This window comes from Cydia fagiglandana, chromosome 7, assembly GCF_963556715.1.
Source record: "Cydia fagiglandana chromosome 7, ilCydFagi1.1, whole genome shotgun sequence".
NCBI lineage: Eukaryota > Metazoa > Arthropoda > Insecta > Lepidoptera > Tortricidae > Cydia > Cydia fagiglandana.
In genome coordinates this window covers 14,834,821-14,849,886 of record NC_085938.1, presented here as the reverse complement: position 1 = coordinate 14,849,886, position 15,066 = coordinate 14,834,821, and the positions used below count along the sequence as shown (strand labels likewise).

The window sequence follows — 15,066 nt, the reverse complement described above, 5'->3', positions numbered from 1 at the left end:
GGTTGGATGTTTTACTTTTTTTCTTAGCGGAAGCGGTCGGTCACGTTACAATTGGATACAGGTAAATTGCATTAAGTTGAATAACTTTACCGACATGCTTGTGTGGACAATAATTGACGCTATTAACTGAATATGAAGACAGAATTTGCGTTGATTCCGAATGTAATGTGCCGTCACGTACGATAATAGGAAGTCATCTGAGAATTATTGCATAGTGTAGCAAGGGTTTGAAATTAATAGGTACATTCAAAAGCTTTTGCCCAGCAGTGGGACACACACACAGGCTAGAAAAAAATTCAAAAGCTTAGGACATAGAGGTCAATATTAAAACAGGTGTCTGTGGCCTGTGCCCGAGACTGGATTAGAACTTAAAACCAGTCTTCATTGTTCGCGGCTGACGTAAAATAAAAATAATAAATAATAAAATATTATTTATTTAGGTATGAACCCATTACATTACAATAATAATTACTAATTACATGCTTAATATTAAAAATAATTATAAATATACTTTTAATACAATTTATTATTGAAATTATACAGGCACTCACCGTAAATTAGAATAAAGAAATAAGTTATATAAATATTTACTCATTTTAACTTAGTATACCTACAATCATTATATCCATTATATATAATCTGGGCAATTATATTTAACACAATCCCAAAATCTGATTCATTTGATTGAGCTGAAATGAATTTCATTGTGTTGACAATAATAATATGATAAGATCAAATAAGATAAGAGCTTGGCTAATAATGACGCGTCTAGCTCCTGAGAAAGAAGAAAAAAAAGGAAGGACAAATGGCGGGATTAATCATTTATGCGCAAAGGTAATACCTTGGAGGATATAACCAACGGAGACGCCATGTCTAAAATTTTCGGTACAAAATAGTCTGCCGTTTTTTGCGGGGGAGGGGCACATCAAATGTATAGGTACGTCATGTCAGATAAACGTCAGTCCATACATATGGTTGACATGAGGTTGACCATTGGCCGCCTATTTTCGACAGAGGGGAACGCCTGTTAATGGCGGCTCCATTGTTAATTACTCCGAGGGTAATACAGATGCAGTACATAATTATTTTCCATCGTATTTTCACGGAAACGTACGAACGCGTCTTGCTATTTCAGTCAGTCTCGGCACAAAAAGTAACTGAGGTTGACTGAAGTAGCATGACAAATACGAAGGTTTCCGAGAAAATTCGACGGAAAACAATTATGCACTACCTAGGTATGTACAGTTAGTCAATCGTTGACAATCTAAACTGACTTTTTGTAAACCGGAGATAAATACTACTCAATCCTAAACAACGCTTACATACTTAATAGTACATTACTACAGAGGCCGGGACGAAAGGGGTTGCCGGCCGAAGACATATAGACGGATAGGTCTGAGCGCGGGCAACCCCATTTCCCGCCGAGGTATGTATAGTGCTTTTCTAAAACATGTAATGAAATAAATAAAATAAAAAATCCACGAAACCCAAGTTTTATTTATAGAAAAAACTAAAAGTAAACTACACCCAAAATATAACCAACACGTAGGTACCTATATCATTATCACGCGTATGTTTTACACGAGTCGTGTATTTTTACTACCCGTATATTTCTTTATTTATCTTTGATTTTTTCGCCTTGTATCCATCTGACTGTCGTTTTCGTCACATAAGTTTACATAGTCTTTCATATTGATATCATGTTTCACATACATCGTTGCTTTATGCATGGAGTAAATAAGTATAATTTCCAGTGTTGACGAATTTGTAGTTATATTCATTTAAAATATGCCACAAAACTGTTTCTAATAAACTGTAAGCCATTTTTCTAAGTTTTTCAAATAATAAAATTGCCATACGTAACCATATACATACTTCGTCTTTGACTTGGCGGCAGAGGCAGCAAGTTATTTAAAATCAATTCTGCTTACGCTGCCAATTCCAACACCTACGATTACAATTAATATTAATTTCATTATTTCGTCGGAACTCATATTAAAGTCAAAAAATCAACAACGCACCATAAATACAATAAAATAGAATGAATATTTTTCAACTTTACCTCCATAACAATTTAAAAAATATGACTACGCGTGTTTGAGTAGACCTTTTTACCGCTAACGTTTAGATGAAATATTTTAAATGTTTTTATTTGTGTAGTTAAATTTATAATTTAAAATTATAGAATGTATTATTCATTAAGTTCATGTTGATTTTATACAAATAAAACTGCAAATTATAGCAAACATTGTTTTTTGTTTTTTTTTTATAGGCGTAGTGGCAGTGTCATTACGAACCATAAAGCAAATACTGCCTCTAGTTTTTTTTAATGGATGAATGCCACGATGCTGTGTCACAAATATCTGTGAAATGAAAATTAAAAAAGAGGACTTTGCCGGCCTAGGCCTGCAAGATGTGTATGAAATTCCATTAACAACCTTTTGTCCTAGCCGCACCTGAAACGTCATACTTCGCAGCCTATTATAAGGAACATAACATCAATATTTCATTGCATGTTTGAGAAAAATTATAAATAGTTTGTTAACCTTCTAAAACAAATGAGTAGTACTTAAATTAAATTTTCATTCCTATCACGTAAGTAATTATCAAGTAAGTTTACAAAGGATTGCAAATCCGACGGAGCATGTTGATCAATATCTATGTAGACTTCAAACCCTCGTACTAGTTTAATTAATAATTATTAAATTAGTTTTTCACTTTGTTCATAGATGTAAGAAAATGGTCAAATAATATACAGTTGCTATAAGTTGGTGTTACTGGTGCTCGACGCGGTCCCAGTACATGTCATCTTGAAACTTAAGTCATTGTTAATAGAGGTGACAGCAGGGTGTCATCTATTGGCCATTAGCATGTCGAGCACTAGTACCACCACCTAATCGCTGCGCGGCCAAGGTGCTCAAAAATCTTCAGGTTCAGGTATTTTTAAGCACTACCGTTTTATCTGATGTGGACTGTTCGTCTTATTTATAGGTACCTAAGGGGTTGTGCACAAATCACGCGAGGTGTTTTCGGCTACTTTTTGACCCCCCTCCCCTCTGGTGATATTTGGTCAGGTTTTTCGCTACTCCCCCTCCCCCCACACAACCTTACGTGTATTTTTTAATTAGACCTCGTTTGAAGAAAACTTGTATTGTATATAGAAAATCTTGTTAATTTTTCTATTTTCGCAGACTCGCTATTTTGAAATGCAGAGTGAAGTTTTATGTTTAATGAAACCGAGAAAACGTGTATATACTCATGTGGTAGGTATTTTTTTCGTAGTTTCGTTCACTGTAGAAAAATACACGTGAGGTTTCCTTATACCCCCCTCCCCCAACGTGATCTATCGTGATTTTTTCGTGACCCCCCCCCCCCCGCCCCCTATCGAACCTCGCGTGATTTATGCACAAGCCCTAAGTAATGTTGACTGCACTTTGGACGTAAAGTTCACCGCTAAAACAATTTTACCTAACCTATTGTTTGGAAACAATCGCTTCTTATATTTTAATAGTTTCTTTACCCTCTTCGGATTCCTTCGCAATTATCAACCTATAGTAATCTTCAAGGATTGCAGCAGTATTACACAGAGCCAGCAATAAGTTGCAGTTTGCCAGTTTAACCCATTTTAGAAGTAGATTGCCCGTGGCCATTGCTAGTAATTGTATGATATTATTTGCTTTTCTCCTTACCGCAGTATGAGCAAATGGGGTTCAACGCAATAAATATGAACGGATTATGTTTCCGTCATCATATAAAAAAGTTGGCATTGGCGTAGCTTAAATTGTGTAAAACTTCCAATAAGGACAAATAAAATCGTTCAAAATAGTAAACTTATTTTAAAATCTTTGAATGCAGGCTTTTCTTACACTTCATGTTTCGTTTTAATTGTTCTAACTATGCATTAATTGTAAAATTAATCGAACGTACTTGTAAGTGAAGTTCCATTTGTATTATACGATATGCCTAATTGCTTAGCCCGAGACATATCTTATATCATTTCACTTGATCCTTGAGGGTTTGTTTATGTAAAGCCATGACTATAAAAAAAATGTTTTTCATTTTCTTACGGCTAACAACTTGTAAGGTGCGAGTACGAATTGCGATACTCGTAGTGAATTATATTATAGTAGATATAACTAGATAAGCACCAATTTAATATTTTCTTTTGTTGGAATTATGGATATTTCCTTTCAGACCAAACTGGGCAGAATTGCAACGGAAACCGCCAACCAATTAGCCTTATCAGGAACCTTCTAATTCAATAAACTTATTAATAGATGCATTTATTTATTACATAACAATAACAAACAAAACAGGGTCGCATTACTTATTGCTGTATTAATAACTAATGATAAGCAATCACTACCTCTCACGAGTCGGGACGACAGATGAGGCGGTTCAATGAACCCTCCCATGTAAATACTCGAACAGTGACTCCGCAATCTTTATGCACCTCACACTGCAATAACATGCCTAGATGTCATTGACATGAGGTTCAGTTTTCCTTGTCAGTTGTCTGTAAAAAGTTTTGCTTTATTTCCAAATCGCACTGCGTTAAACATAACATCTTATTTTCTATTTTATTTGATTTTTCGCGTGCATCACTGGTTACGAATGAAAATAAATCGGGTTTGTTAATGCTCAAACGAAATCGACAGTGGAATTGAGGTTGACCGATTGCGATTATAATTTAATACTTCATTGGTCTTGTACAAAAATGAATAAAATAGTTCAAAGGAATGATTTTGGGCGGCGGATTTTATTTATCTTGTATCAATAAATTGTTCGTGTTCGCTCAAAATATAAACTTCAGTAACCTTTGTAGACGTAAAACTTGCAACTATTTAAACTTTAAGGTTCTTGTAACCTAGGGGCTCATTTAGATGGCGCGCGAATTCGCATGCGATTTTAGTTACATTACGGACATTTGAGGTTACATCCAATTCAGCCGACCGAACTAATGACGCAATGAAATGAAACTCGCATCCGTCTGAATGAGCCCTAAGAAATGTTACCTTTAAAGAATGTATCAACATGCTGACATGCAATGTCCAATGTAATATTAAGCTGGCATATATAAGTCTACAAGTCTTCCAACCTTCACAATACGTAGGTACTTGTCAAGTGATTGATAACTAGTGTGGTGGATTGCCTCACTTGCTCACGAGTCTGGCACTGTTCCTACTAGGTCTGACCCTCAGTCATTCGTTGCCTATAAAACAGACATGGAAGCCGATTCTTCCTTTTAACTCTCAATTTCATTTTATTATTATGATACGCCTTGCTGATACGCAGTACATTTTGTGCGCACCAAGCACAAGCGATAAAATATAATAAAGTTTGCCTGTATGGTGTCACTTTTTAGCGGCGGAACCGCCTGTTGCTTACCTTCGTTTAAGTTAATATTTCCAGTACTATCTTCTTATATTCAGGCGTGCATTAAAGAGTACATATACCTATGTATATTATATTGTACTGTATTTTAACATCAACCCCATAACAGATTATAAAATCTGAATACAGCTACGAGTAATGTAAAGGAAAGTATCGCTTGATTTGTTTCTGTCGTAATCTTGCCACCTACTTAACTATGAGTTTTGATTTACATTTCATTGCAATGTGTGTCGGGAACTAGGAAACTGTGTTTACTACTAAACTGTGTTAACGATGCTAGTCAGTCTATTGTTGTCTTAACTAACTAAATTGAAACTAAGACACAATTATGAATTAGTTTAGTATTTCATTGTAGTGTGAGAAGTGCGTGAGAAGGATGAAATTGGAGTCGATTTAAAATAAAACTGCTTAAGTTAGATTTTATCTAGGCTTTTGGATTAGAGTTGTGCCACTTGTGCCGTTCTCATGAGCGTTCTCTAATCTCGAGTGATACGAGTAACTTTGTCCATGCAAAACCATGAACGTTCTTGGGAATGGTATAACTCTATTTTGGATTTGATCCAGGCTAACACCATGCTGAGTCGGGACCATTTCGTGGCTAATATTACTTGTTATTCTTGTGTAATGTGTGGTAATGTTATGTGTAAGACTTGTATTTTTGGTTTCTATTTTTGATCATTTATTTCCTTGGCCACGAATAAACTATATCTATTAATTATTTCTAAGCTATTTCTATTTACATATGTATATTTTGGAAAAACCATAATGAATGTCAGAAAACATCTAGTAAGGAGAAGTATAATTTTTTTTATTTTCCAATTTTGATTTATGAAAATAAACATTTATTTCTAAACATAGGTACGGTAGAAAGGAAGCAAAACTACAATGCCAACTACTTGTCTGTATGTCGAGCAAACTTCCTTATTTCTTCCACGAGTTGCTTAGAAACTATTATTTTAACACAAACCGCAGTTTTATTACACTCTTGCAAGAATTATAATGATTACACGTCTAGACTTCAACATGAAAATTATTTAGAAGTCAGTGGACAGCATAATTTTAGCTTAATTTTGTCAGAATATCATTCAAATTATTTTACAGTTTAATTCACGTATTTTCGGTCACTCGTGTGACATGACATTAAATTGGTCAGTTGGTCATATCATATTTAGGTACATAATAATATTATACCTATCCTCTAGCCGCCCAGAGACCTATAAAAAGGTCTCCTCTTCCATTCTAATTTGAACTTTGTGTTGACTAAATCAAAGTTTCATTTTGCTTGGCAAGGTTTGAAGTATGTGCGGCTAGAGGCTATAGGCAATGAACCACCCACAACTTCTTCCGCTTTCAACTCTTTTTTGCATCGCTAAGGGTGGAATGTATATTGTTTCGATTGACCGATAGTCAACAAGCATGTTGTATATTAGTATCTGTATAAGTATACTTGTGGTGCTGTGACAACCGATACATTGTCGCCTTTTGACCTTACAATACATTACTTCGATAGTCATGTCTGGATGGTAAGCGGGTAGTCGTAAAATAGGTCGCGGAGCGCACGTACATACGCCACGTAACTGCAGTTGCCTCAGCGCTAGCTTGCGTCAGTGAGAGCGCATCGCTTCGCACGGAAGACTGACCCGGTGACCTTCGGCGAAATAGTTCAATGAGGCCTCATAATTATCCTAGTACATTACAGTTATTTGGAAAATTGAATTAGTCTTTTGACTTGAGTCGAGACTGGTTTTGTGCTATCTTAACATTTTCCTGTTAGCGCGCAATTTTTTGTATGCACACTCTTCTGTATGTTTTGCTCTAACAAAGAACTATGTCTAACTACAACCGTATATGGCCGAATACATTACGATAGTTTATATAATTGAACTACAAAAGGATATAATATAAAGTCGTCCTGACTTTTTAAACGTTATGTAACGATCTTAAGGGCCAACAGGAGTGGTCATTTCTCCATACAAACGTACTCGACTGTTTCCTACGTGGGTTTTGATGCTAGAGCAATGATTTTTTCAACACAGATAAATATTGTCAATATCTGTGTCTGACCGTTTTGATTTTTTTGATATTATTGTTTTAAAGGCCATCAAAAATGGCCAAAATGGCCTCAATGACTATGCCGCAATGAGAGGCGTAATATTCAAAACTGATATCAATTAGCCAAAAAAGCAAAACGGTCCGATACAGGCAATTTCATAATCATTTAGATTTCCAAATTTGGTTACGATTGGTTAAGTTTTGGAGGAGGAAACAGTTGAGTACGAAACCTCGATTTTTGAGATTTTTACGCAGGATTTTTCGCCTTGTGCTTATCACACTAGTTTTAGGAGCCGCGTCCGTTAGCGAGACGGGTATATTTACCTAAAATATTTAAAATTCAGCTCCTGTATCGTCTTAATCGCTAGAAAACTGGCAAAAACGTTAAATTTGCGAGTAGACTGATCCACTTTTGGTAGAATCCTAGCGTAAAAAGGAATAATCATGATCAGAAGTTATGTAGGTACTATATTATTATTTGTCAGTTTTCATACGAACTAGTAATGTAACGACACATCAAAGTTGTTGTTGGTACGACATAAATAATTAATTGTAAGTGACAATGTAACTATTTTCGTGATTAATTCATGAATAATTATTTCTACGATTAATTCTATCCACTATTATTATAAGGCGAGCATTATATTGTCTTCGGTCACCGCGATATTTACTCATGAATTAAAACTATTGAAACCCACCCGTTGACCACGAACGCTGTAAAGGGTTCGAAACGCCGGGATATAATATGAATTCAATATACGCGGTATAATCCGTTTTAATAGTTTTATTTCAAGACGAGCATTTGTAAATGACTCCTCCGATCTAGGCCAATACACACATACTTCTGAGCTTTCGTTCAGCCATGGCATTTGCTGGAAATGCCGTGAAGATGACGGACCGCCGGGCGCATGACATTTCTAAGCACCGATGCCAATGGTCAAGGACATTCACATGTACAATGTGGCACCATTGCAATAAGTACTTGTTTAGGTATGATTTACATACAGGTGGGGAAAAAAACGTCTCCGGTCACATGCGAGTAATCGCGTTTTTGGCAAAAAAAAAATCTGGTACCTACAAGCTTTTATCGCTAACTGTACTTTTCATTCCACAGGCACTAATACTGATCGAGACAATTCTAACAACTAATTCGGAAAGTGAGTCAATTAGCTTCCAAGATTTGATCCACATAGGTTTTACATGGTTACAAAAAAAACATATATTAATGTAAACACTCACATCGATAGTGTAATAAAAAGAGTGACTGAGATTTTTACTCATTAGAGAAAATATTTATCGTAATAATTCCCATTCCTTTATTCTACTCGTATTCCTAAGCCGCAACCCGAGTTTTCTGACGAGAGAGCGTATGATTAAAGCAACCGAAGGCCGACGCGAGTCAAAGTCATCGTATAAACCCAAATGTCAGCTGCCGGATGATACCCAAATGCCGGTTGCATGCTAAACAACTGTTGAAACACTTGACTTACGAAGTCATACGGAAAATAACGCGTAAATCGTATCTAACTGTACCGAATGGTACCGAGGAGGAAAAAAGAATATTTAGTAAACGAACTCGTCCGGAATGCGGTCGGGTGATTCGTTCAATTCAGTTTTGCATATTGCTGTCATTCCGATCGCTTATTAAGTGCAAACGAGCCAGAATTACAGGCCAATTACAAGTCAGACTCTGATTACGTGTTAGAGATACGGATGACGAGATCCCGTTACACTGGTACCTACCCTCGGGAATCAATGCGGATTGGGAATACCACTTGCAAGGAGCCAGCGTTCTCTGATATTCAGAATGAATAATTTGCAATATTTCCAATAAAGAATGACGTTATGGTATTGCAATGTTTCTTGTCGGTCGGTGCAATTATTTACCGCTAAACTTTTACGAAGGAAATCTAATTAATTCCACTATTTGCATTACAAAATTATACATTATTTTGTTTGCAATAAATAATTAATATGTAATTTTTATCTACAGTGATATTCTTAAGAAGTACATTATTATTGGTTGCTGACTGTAGATCCTTTTAGTTTCAAGTCCGGTTACGCTTCACTAGAGTTACTACACTGTTAGCAAACTCACTGGCACGTGCCAGTTTACCTAAAAAAGTTATTTTCCACGATTATGACTTAGGAATTCCTTTATTCGGCTACTCGATTTGACTCTTGAAATCAATAATCAAGGTTGCTGGGTGTACTTCGGATATTTTGAAAGAGTAGGTATCTTTAGGCTTTCTCGTCTGGGGTCGTTGGAAAGTGTTCGCCGGTGCGCGTGAGCATGTTAGTTGCGCCACCTGTCGAAGGTCGCGCTCGAGTTTTGATTTTATAAATCAATATTTTAGTAGCAGATATTTTTTTTTATTGTTTTTAATTTGATTTTCGCTATTTAGCGGCATTTCTGTACACAGAATAAATATTTTTAGTGAGAGGTACTTACCGATTTAATATCGTTTGATTTTTTAGTTTGATGTTTGATAAAAAAAACTCATTTTTTTAATGCTCTTATTTTATGATACTTATATGAAATAGTCTCGAATATTTTTTCTTATTAGTACGAGTATAGACGAAGACAAGGTAATGTAGGTACCTAGTACCTATGTATGACTTTGCGAGTTTACGATTTTTCGAAAAGAGGGTAGGTCGCTATTGTATACGTATATGAGCGATCAAACTCACAACACGTCAGTTATCTACTCCATGAATATGGCATATGCAATTATACATATGCAGAAATATCGGGATTGGCCAAAACAAACATACAAGTACATGAATACCTTATATTCATACAAAACCGAAAAATTTATACCACTTACAATGACGCGGTTATTCCACTGCTTAAAGTACGCTTGTGCAAATACAAATAACAAGGAATGCTGCATCGAGTTTAAAATTGAATTGTGTGATGCGGCTCTCATGTAAATCATCATGCAATCGATGTAGACTTGTTTGTAGGTACCTAGAGGTAAGATTGTTTGTATTTTCAACCTTAACATCAACATCCAAGAGTTTCATGTGATATTGCAGAAGTTGTAATATTATATGTAAAGTTAACCATATTCATCAGAGCAAAATTGGTAATCAGTTATACAGTCAAAATAATAATAGTTCACTTACGGAAAATTCCATATAAATACTATTCTCTTTTTAACTGTTCTTGAAAATACATTAAAATATTAAAGTTTGCATGTATTTTTTTTTAATAAACAAACTAAAAACGGTGTTTTAAGGATCATTTACTTTCAGAATGTTAGTAGTGGTGGACTAAGATAACGGGTATTAGGTCTGTTGTATTTCACACTTCACACTATCACAAAAAAAAAAATGTGTAGTAATATAGTAACACTTGATCGAAGCTCATGTAATTAGTTACGATTTACTGGATGCACGAACAGTAGGTAATCGAAGCAATTATGATAAAAGAACCGAAAACAAGGAATACAGAGTAATTGATTTTCTACCATCCAATAGAGTTATTATTGCACAATTTAGTTAAAAGCTGCACGACTACATGATTATTTTACAACGTTACATACTAACAGCAACAGTAGCAACACTCTATATAGCTATCGGTGAACCTTATATCTTTGTAATAAAGTTTACGAATAGCGAAGTAACATTGTGGAGGACGGTACAGTCACCTGCAATAATAAGTTACTTACTCTTCGAAGGCCGCAAAAATATGTGACACGCTCTTATAGCTCTACAAATAAGATCGTGTCAGATATTTTTGCGGCCTTCGTTGTGTAACATATTATTGCAGGTCTTCTTCTTCGTTACACTCTTGACAGAGTGACTGTACATTAGAATTTTGATTTTACGTGGCATTGGTAACTCAATTAGAATTTGAAGCCCTCAGTCGATTCCGGGAAGTCAAAAATGCGAATCGATCAATTCGTTACAGCACTCACAGCTAATGGATTGTATTATATTTTTTAACAAAACTGTGGAAAATGAGTTCCGTTTATGCTTTAATAAAATAGTCATCATCATCTCAGCCATAAGACGTCCATTGCTGAACATAGGCCTCCCCCTCGGACTTCCATACGTGCCGGTTGGAAGCGACCCGCATCCAGCGTCTTCCGGCGACCTTAACAAGGTCGTCTGTCCATCTTGTGGGTGGACGTCCTACGCTGCGCTTGCTAGTCCGTGGTCTCCACTCGAGCACTTTTCGACCCCATCGGCCATCTTCTCTGCGTGCAATGTGGCCTGCCCATTGCCAATTCAGCTTGCAAATCCGGTCGGCTATGTCGGTGACTTTAGTTTGTCTACGGATCTCCTCATTTCTGATTCGATCACGTAGAGAAACTCCGAGCATAGCCCTCTCCATAGCTCGTTGAGCGACTTTGAGTTTTAAGATGAGGCCGATGGTGAAAGACCACGGAAAAAAAATAGTAAGAATATGTATAGTAGTGGGGAATACAAGCGCCGACAGGTGTTATTTAATTGAATGGGACGATGTTTTTTGTCAGCGCGGCGCCAAATTTACGCAGAGCAAATAGATAGCTCATTAATGTAATTTCCATGGATTTGTGCATCTATGATTTAGATAATGTTCCGACTAATTACTATTATTGCGAAACAGTGATATAATTTTCATTTATGATTAATGCGTTATCCGTATATCTTACAACAGTTGAAATTCGAAGTGGGTTATTATTTTCCTTAAAACAGTTGTGTGTAAAATAGTTTATTTGATGGCTATTTATCACTTACATAAGAATGTAAGTGAAAAATAGCTTTCAAATAAAAAATATTGTATTCTGCAAGTGGGTTTCGTCAACAAACTTCGCGAAGCGATATGTCAAATGCATTGGAAATCAGATAGGGAAAGCCGAATGTCGAATAAAATACTTACTTATTCGTATTTCGTGAGCAAAATATGCGATGGGGCTATAGGAGTTACTTTCGATCTTCTATTAATCCCAGAGGCACGCTAAGCATGTTGATTGAGGGATATAAATAATGTTTAGAGTTGTTTTGTACATTTATAATAAATATACTTAGGTGTTTCCCATCTTACAATAAATGTAGAGTAGGCAGCAATATTTTTATAAAAATATCTTTAGATGTGCCTTTATTTCTAACATAACACTTACAAAGAAACTGCAAAACGAGATGTTAAAATATTAATTTATCCTCGAAGTAATGACTATAGGCTTCATCTCCCAGCAGTTTAAATTGCTTAACACCATAATTATATCAAAAATCAGCTGCCACTATAAAAGATGGTGTCAAATTAGTATACATGATTGAGATATTCACAGTGATTTCGAAGAAGATCACCTAGATAGAGATGGGCGTTGAAACGGGTTATAAAGTGTTGCTTAAATTCCATAACGTGGTTTTCAATGTTGATTAGGTATATGATTTGGCGAAGGCAAACATGCAAATGCTGCTAAAGGATGTTCGTCAAAATATCATCGTTATAATTAAGCTTGTTATGTCAACGGTGCCACGAGAGGTTAGTTTATTTGGCTTATAACCAAGCCAAAATTGCTTTACGGAAAACAGAAAACTGTATGACTTGGAGACCCTGACAATTAGCTGACGCTTTAACCTCTTGAGACCCAGAAGCAATTGTTTTGTTTTTGAAATTGGAACCCTCGGTTACACAATAAAATAATAGATTTTGGAATATGTATAAAAAAATGTACGGGACTTAGGAGGTTAAGTTAGTCAGTCTATCAGGTACTACTCTCGGGCCAACCTGCACTCTTACACGGGAGAGAATATGTTTTGAGATACCTTAGTACACATGATTGCTTTGTATCAATTCCTAATGAATCATCTAATTTGAATTTAAGTTCTACCTCCAGCTAAACCAGCAACTACATTTACCGTCTTTAATAAATCCAAGCATGACATTATTTGCATTAAATTCTGTCAAGTAGAACAGCCTACATAAAGTCCGCAAGACAACACGTGTCCACAAAGCACAAACCAGTTCAGTATCCGATTGCGGGCCTTAATCACTCGTTCACCGAGTAGCCGGGTGACCGACCAGAACATTCATAAATCTTATGCCCATTTCTAAGTCCGACCCCTGATTTATACATCGTTGCTATGAGTCCTGGGGTCTAGTTATACTGGGAACTAGTCCCGATAAAGTGTTTTGCGAACGTTGTCTGCCACCGGCGACTTTCATCACAGCCTATAAATATACATGGGGTAATAGTGGTACCAGGGGTACTTACGTCGAAAGCTGATAAACAATTGGACTCAGAGGACCATGGGCTAACTAGGCGTTTAGGAATGATAAATCTCCTTCAGGAGCTTCAGGGTGAGTATGGAGAATTGTTTTAAGTCCATTCACGAAGAAATTACATGCGAATATTGATTACTTATTTTGTAATCAATATTAAGTAGCAGGAATATTTTATGTAATTAAATAATAAACTATGCTAAAAAGTTAATCAAATCATATCAATGTTTAAAAGATAGTTTAGGTATAAAATAAGTGACTCTACACAAGTTCCTATATTTATATGAATATTTCAATTTTAAGGTAAATTTCTTATCAGTTCTTCAAATAAACAATAACAGAGAATGGGCACTTCTTATAATTGTTGAGTACATATTATACAGTTGACATTAAATAATTATTTACATTTATAATTACAGACGACGTTATTCTAATCATTATGCCAAATACTTACATTTAAGTCCCAATAACATCCAATATTGCCGGTACAACACAACTTTTTAATCGATCGGTAAAATTCAATCAACAACCGTCGGAAAAACCACGAAAATAGAGAAACACAATGCGGGTCGATTAAACAACGAACAAAAAGTTTTATAAAACACGATAATTCGTAAATAATGCAAAGAGCGATACGTAGCTCCGCGCGGCGGCGAATAGCAAAACTGACGCACGCAACCAGCTGGCGCCGCCAAGGTATTGTTAAAAGTTACTTTTACTTGCGAGACTTCTGGCTCTAGGCAGGTTATGAGACCTCCCGCCGTAATGCCGACTCTACCGATTCGCGTACACGCGAAAGAGAAAAACATACATCACGCAGCTCTGCTTATGTTTCTACGGTACCTAGAATACCTATTTGTGCAAGATTAAAGAAAATTATTGCTATGCAAAATTATTGGTCACGGTTGATTGATATTTTAGGTGAGTATTGCCTTATTTCCTGGCAGTATGCGCGGATACAGGGCATGGCTAATACCGGCACCGAACCATTACAAGAACCACTCATAACTATACACGATAAAAAACAATGCATCAAGTCTCAATGATACATTTATAACTTAAGATTTAATAATAATTAGCTAAACAACAACTTTCAATCCAAGAAAAACATGACTTTACTGTTGTTAATTTCTTATAAGTAAATAATATTATACATTCTTAAATGGCTAATACGGATCAGCAGTATACATTAATTAAAAGAGGCACCTAATACGGAAAACGATAATAATTATGAATATCGAGGAAATTACCTCAAAATGTTCGTGACTTACCTACACCAGTTTTTTACTTAAATATTTGAGACGTGTACATTAGTGTTACCATTTGTGCCTAAAGGCTAATTTGACTTAAGGAATTCATGTCGCAACCTCAACTCAAGGGTTTGCATCAGTGTGATTGTCTAT

General features: G+C 35.8%; 1 protein-coding gene across 1 annotated transcript in view; it reads right to left on the bottom strand.

Moving 5' to 3' along the window:
- The window catches only part of LOC134665990 (mucin-2-like), a 77,029-nt gene extending 62,682 nt beyond the window's left edge, over positions 1 to 14,347 (bottom strand). The window contains exon 1 of the mRNA XM_063523053.1: positions 14,118 to 14,347. The gene's annotated coding sequence lies outside the window, so the exon portion shown is untranslated. The remainder of the gene's footprint in view (positions 1 to 14,117) is intronic.
- Positions 14,348 to 15,066: the final 719 nt, after the last annotated feature.